This window comes from Delphinapterus leucas, chromosome 2 (assembly GCF_059928025.1).
Source record: "Delphinapterus leucas isolate spDelLeu-1000000601 "Yukka" chromosome 2, BTC_Dleu_Yukka2, whole genome shotgun sequence".
Classification (NCBI taxonomy): Eukaryota; Metazoa; Chordata; class Mammalia; order Artiodactyla; family Monodontidae; genus Delphinapterus; species Delphinapterus leucas.
Window position 1 is genome coordinate 112,318,843 of NC_143130.1, and position 6,879 is coordinate 112,325,721.

General features: G+C 38.5%; 1 pseudogene; it reads left to right on the forward strand.

Annotated features, from left to right (window-relative positions):
* The first annotated feature begins 907 nt into the window (after positions 1-907).
* Positions 908-2,373, forward strand: LOC111164171 (adiponectin receptor protein 1 pseudogene; annotated as a pseudogene).
* The last annotated feature ends 4,506 nt before the right edge of the window (positions 2,374-6,879 follow it).

The window sequence follows — 6,879 nt, forward strand, 5'->3', positions numbered from 1 at the left end:
TTAAGCTATTCTAACAGTAACTAAGTCAGATGAAATTGTTTTGGTGGGATGGTATATATGTGTTCCATTTAGATAATTCATAAGTAACGAATCCAGCCACTTTTCTCATGGCCTTTCATATTCTAATATAAAAACTGAGTGTTTTTTTAAATTGACTTTGGGGAGAACATTACAGTAAACATCCCCTATGATATATCAACATGTTGCTTAAAAATTGCATAATATTTGTATTAGACTTATAAAGGTACGTCCTATCCTTCATAACAATGTTGTAAAGGAGTTTCATATTCTGTAAAATTGACATTCAAAGTTTGCTATTTTTAAACTCTACATAATATTTAGCATGAATCCTAGTAAATTATATTCCAAACAAGGCAAAAACATATCTTTAATAGGAATATAGTGAGGTGAACAGAGATAATAAAAACAATCAGCCATCAGAAATTAAAAATCAATCTCTTCTCTATTCAAAATGTTACACTATTTAATATAACATTTGGAAAGACTCACTGAGAATATAATTTCTTTCCAAGAAGACAACTAACATTTTGGTTAATGCCCTCAAAAATTACATAACCCATATATTTAGCCTTTACAAGTAAGCTAACATAGTTTTGAAGCCAATGATTTAACAGTACATTAAAAATAAAAATTGTAATAGTACTTATGAGTAGTAAATATCGAGATTATTAATCACAAAACGGGACTTCTTGGATCCAGGCTGCTTGGCTGCAGGCCACCTCCAGCGCCATGGGATGTAGCGCGGGGTCTGCAGCCCCCAGCAGAGCTCGCCCCCCCCACCCCACCACCACCTGTCTTCCATCACAGGGAACTCTCTGCCCCCTGGGGCCGAGAGACCCCACCCTTTCCCCAAGCTGAAGCCACAGGGCATTGAGGTGCCAGCCAGATGTCTTCTCACAAAGGCCCTGTGGTGGCCCAGGGCAATGGGGCTCCTGCCAGGAATAGGGAGGCTGACACAGCGGAGCTGGCTGAGCTGGGCCCCCTGCTAGAGGAGCAAGGCCAGCGGGGCGTCACCAGCCCAAGCACAGCTGAAGAAAAACAGGCACGCCCAGTGCCTCAGAAAGAGGAGGAGGGCTGGGTGCTGACACTTCCCCTGCAAGCCCACCGTGGTATGGAGAAGATGGAGTTTGTGCATAAGGTCTGGGAGGGGCGCTGGAGGGTCATCCCGCACGAAGTGCTCCCCGACTGGCTGAAGGACAACGACAACCTGCTGCACGGCCACAGGCCGCCCATGCCCTCCTTCTGGGCCTGCTTCAAGAGCATCTTCCTTTTCCACACGGAGACGGGCAACTTCTGGACCCACCTGCTTGGTTTTGTGCCGTTTCACTTTCTGGGAATCCTGACCATGCTCAGACCAAACATGTACTTCATGGTCCTCCTTCAGGAGAAGGTGGTGTTCGTGATGTTCTTCCTGGGCGCGGGGCTCTGCCTCAGCTTCTCCTGCCTCTTTCACACCGTCTGTTGTCACTCAGAGCAGTGACAAACTGGATTATTTTCCAGCCCTTTTCCCAACTGGCTTATTCAGGGATTGCCCTGCTGATTACAGGGAGCTTTGTCCCCTGGCTCTGTTACTCCTTCTACTGCTCCCACAGCCACGGCTCAGCTACCTCTCCAGCGTCTGTGTCCTGGCATCTCTGCCATCACTGTGGCCCAGTGGGACCAGTTTGCCTGTCCTAAGCACCAGCAGACAAGAGCAGGGATGTTCCTGGGGCTTGGCTTGAGCGGCGCCATGCCCACCGTGCACTTTACAATCACGGAGGGCTTCGTCAAGGCCACCACGGCGGGCCAGATGGGCTGGTTCTTCCTCGTGGCTGTGACGTACATCACCGGAGCTGGCCTTTATGCCACGTGGGTTCCTGAGCGCTTCTTGCCTGGAAAATTCGACATATGGTTCCAGCCTCATCAGATCTTCCACGTCCTGGAGGTGGCAGCCGCCTTCATCCATTTCTACGGGGTCTCCAACCTTCAGGAGTTCCAATATTGCCTGGAAAGGGGCTTTACTGACGACTCCCTCCACTGAGCCACCCTGCAAGGGCACAGGAGGAGCTTGCCAAGTGGTTTTAAAAGAATTTCTTTGCTGAAGTGAGAGGAAGAGTCTAAGTTGTCTGTTTCTAGAAGAAACCTCTTAGAGAATTCAGTACCAACCGAGCTTCAGCCCACTTCACACTCACTGGGCAATAAACTCTCCATTCCCTCGCTGAGAACATTGGGGATGGGCAGCCGCGCCCCCCTCAGTAAGGCAACTACTGTCCCCTCACAGAGACATAGCTTTGAAGCTCATGATGAGATTCTACCCCTCCTCCAACCATCCTGGGGAAAACGATGGACTGGGACTCTTCAGAAATTCTGTTTCTGGAAGAAACTGTCCCTCCCTCACCCCGGTCTTGACTTTATAACCTGGCTTATAACAGGCCATCCGTTTTTGTAGCACACTTTTGAAAAACAATTATAGCCTCGTCCCATCTTTCTAGGGCCTGGACCTGCTCACACAGCACGAAGAACAAAGCCACCAACTTTTACACAGCCCGGCTAATCATGGAAGTATGTCCAGGCTTCAAATAACTTGAGTTTTAATTTTTTTCTTGGCAGAGTAATGTAAACTTAAAATGGGGAAAGATATTTAATACTAAGCTTTAAAAAGAAACCTGCTATCATTGCTATGTATCTTGATGCAAAGACTATGATGATAATAAAAGAGTACAGAAGATACTTGGCATTCAAAGAAAAAAAAAACACAAAAGGGATTTCTCTAGGTCATTATTTACCCATTCATTCATGTATTCATGCTATCACAAACACTGTAGAAAGAATACTGAATAAAAGGTATGTAATTCCTCCTCTTGTCATTTAAAAAATTCTAAGCCTCTAGCCAGATTTTAACATGTTGCTGACTGAGTCAATTCATGGATCAAAATTAGTGTCCATATTAATATATCAACAAAAAATGTTTACATCATGACAAGACTTAATTTTTAGTTTTCAAACCTTTTTGCCGATTAAAGTTATATATGTTCACTGTAGAACATTTAAAAACAAATAAAAAGATAAAAGAATTAAAATAAAGTCATCCATAATCCTACCACTCACATTTATTGAAAAGATACCCCATCCACTACACTGTAGAATCCTAAGTCAGTTGACATACATATATAGTCCACATCTGATCTTTGTATTCTGTACCAGTCATAGAAATACAAACAAAATACCAGTTGTGGAAATATGAATAAAACAATTGATCAGGCAATTCAGAAAAGAGGCTAACCAAATAGCCAACATGTGAAAAGTTGGCCAATTTCATGATTTATGAGGAAAGTTAAAACAATTTAATATTCTCCAGAATGGCTAAATGAAAAGGAGAGAAAAGTCCAAGTGCTGGAAAAGATTTGGAGAAACTGAAATTTGTGTACATTGCAAGTAGGAGTGTATATCAGTATAAGGACTCTGAAAATTGTTAGGCAGGGCCTCCTAAAGCCCCCAGTCATATGCATAGCATTTGATTCAGCAATGTACCTCACAGTATAAATATACTCAACAGAAATATGATATATATGTTCACCAAAACTCATGTACAAGAATATATAGCAGCTCTATTCATAATAAACCCAAACTGGAAACATCCCAAGTATCTAACACAATCTATCCAATAGAATCGATAAATAAATAGCAGTATAATGATCACTGATAAACTGTATTCTCTTCAGCAATAATAATGAACAAACTATACCCAAAACAATGTGAAAGTATTTCAAACATCCTGCTGAGTGAAAGAGAACAGATACAAAAATTTAAAACATGCCAAAGTACTGCACCAAAGGCATGATGCTCTGCCCAGATTCTTCTCCCTTATCTTCCTTATGGAACAAAAGCCTTAAACTGCTGGGTAAAGGGCAGCAAATCCTGTTGTCCTATAGGGTTAGTGGAGATGTTCTCTTTATAGTACTGGTGTATCTGAAGGAAGAAAAAGGGACAATCCCTCTACCCCTGAGGGTGAATAAAAATTAATTCTGGGCTGGAAACTACAACTGGGGGAAAGAGGGGAGGATCAGTGAGAAAGCCCTCCTGCCCCCCAACCAGAATTCAGGGACACACTGCCTAAGACTGATGCTGAACCAGAACAATGAAGAATGTCTTTCTCTTCCTGCCTCCACCACCAGACTAGCAAGCATTGAGGAACAGCAGTCTTCTGCCGGGAAAGGGGCAAAAGGGTAAAGAAAATCTCTATCTGATGTACAAGTTCAAAGGGAAACCTAAAGCTGAGAAAAAAGCATATATTGAGAAAAATCTTGTGGCAAATCAGCCCCCATCCTAAACACAAGGAACTGAGAGAGGAATTTGAAATCTGTGTTGTACAGAGGCTAATCATGGCAACAAAATAAGCCGAACACACTACAATTCCTGACTGACTCCACCCTTTGCACCGGGGCCTAGCCAAAAAAAAAAAGTGCACTCATTTTTAGGCATAAAAATCTATTCACCTCTGTCTCTGTTTTCCTATACAAGATGTCAGCTTTCAACAAAAAATTAAATGCATAAGAGGAAGCAAAAAAATCACTTTCAAGAGACAAAACAATCAACAAAACAAGACTTCCTAAATATGAGAACTATAACACAGAAAAATTTAAATAACTATGATAAGTACGTAAAAGGCTTCAGTGCAAAAGGTAGAGAATGTTCATGATCTGGTAAGAAATTTCAGCAGAAAAAGGAAACTAAAAGAAAGATTTAAATGCACATGATTGAAATGAAAAACATGGAAACAAATGAAGAATGCTTTTGACAAATTCATCAGTAGACTTGATATAGCAAAGAAAACAATCAGTGAACTTGAAAACAGATCAAGAGAAATAACAAAGACTGAGCCACAAACAGGAAAGACCAGGAAAGGAAAAAAACAAAACAAACAAACAACAAAAACAGAGTAGTGCATACAGAGCTATGAGACAATATCAATAGCCTAGCATCTATGTCATTAAAATCTTAAAAGCAGATGGAAAGGAAACTAGGAAAAGTAAATATTCGAAGAGATAATGGCTGGAGATTTTCCAAAACACAGATGCAAGAGTCTCAGTGAACACTAGGCAGGATAAATATAAAACACATGCACACTTAGACTTTTCATATTCAAACTACTCAAAAGGGAAGAAAAAGAAAATACCTTGAAAAAAGCCAAAGACTAAAGGCACATACACAGAAAAATATTATATGTTATTGCTTATATGCAGAATCTACAAAAAAATGATACAAACGAACTTATTTACAAAGCAGAAACACACTCACAGATTTAGAGAACCAACTTGTGGTTACCAGGGGAAAGACTGGGAGGGAGGGATAGATTGTGAGTTTGGGACTGATATGTACACACTGCTATATTTAAAATAGATGATGAACAAGGACCTACCGCATAGCACAGGGAACTCCTGCTCAATACTCTGTAATAACCTAAATGGGAAAAGAATTTGAAAAAGAATAGATACATGTACATGTATAACTGAATCAGTTTGATGTACACCTGAAACACACATTGTTAATCAACTATACTCCAATATAAAATAAAAAATGTTTTTAAAATAATAAAGGCACATAACTTATAGAGGAACAAAGATGAGAATTACAGTAAACTTCTCATCATAAACAATGCAAGCCAGAAAACAGTACAGTGATATCTTTAATGTAATGATAGAAAAAAACTGTTAACTAAGAATTCTATACTCTGAACATATTTTTCAAAAATAAAAGGGAAATAAAGATGTTATCAGGGAAAGAAAGCTTTAGAGAATTCATTGCCAGCTGATTTGTATTGTAACAAAAGTTAAAGGAAATATTCCAGCCAGAAATATGATACCAGTGAGAAAACTGTATCTACATTCAAGAAATAAAGAACACAAATAAAGAAATGTCATAAATGAAGGTAAATATAAAATTCATTTTTTTCTTATTTTCAATTGTTCTAAAAGATAAATTACTAACCCCCCCCCCAAAAATAGGGGCCTTGTATTGTACATCTGTAGCATATGTACAAGCATAAGTTTCTGCAATAATAGCATTGTGGAGGAAACGAAGAAATGTAGAGTATCCCTTTTTGTGATTCGTATACTACATATGAAGTAGTTTAATATTACTTGAAGATAGATTCAGATAAATTAAAGATATATATTATAAATTCTAAAGCAACCTCTGGAAAAAATGTAAAAGACATATGAATAACAAGCAAATAACAGAGTAAAAATGGAATCATAAAAAATACTTAATCCAAAAGAAGTCAGAAGAGGGAAAAAGAATCAAATATCCAATGAAACCAATAGAAAATGTTAAAAGGATGATGGATTTTAATCCAACCACATCAAAGTACATTAAAGTAAAAGTATGGATAAAGATATATCATGCAAACACTAATCAAAATAAAAGAGTGGTCATATTTATATATCTTAAAGTCAAATATCCAAAATGAAGTAATAATCCTAAATATTTATGGACCTAATCACAGAGCTTCACAATATGAGGCACAACTGATAGAACTGAAAGGAGAAATAGAAGAATCCAAAGTTACAGTTGGAGACTTCAATACCCCTCTCTCAGTAATTAATAGAACAAGTAGACAGAAATTCAGTAACTACATAGAAGATATGAATAATGTTTTTAATCCACATAACTTATTTGCCATTTATAAACACTCCACTAAATAAAAGCAGAATATAAACTCTTTTCAAACACATAAATACTTTCAGAGACAGACCATATTCTAGGTCAAAAATCAAACCTTAACAAAATTTAACAATTGATTTATATAAAGTGTGATCTCTAATAATGATGGATTAAAATTAGAAATCAATAATAAAAAGTTATCTGGAAAATACCCCA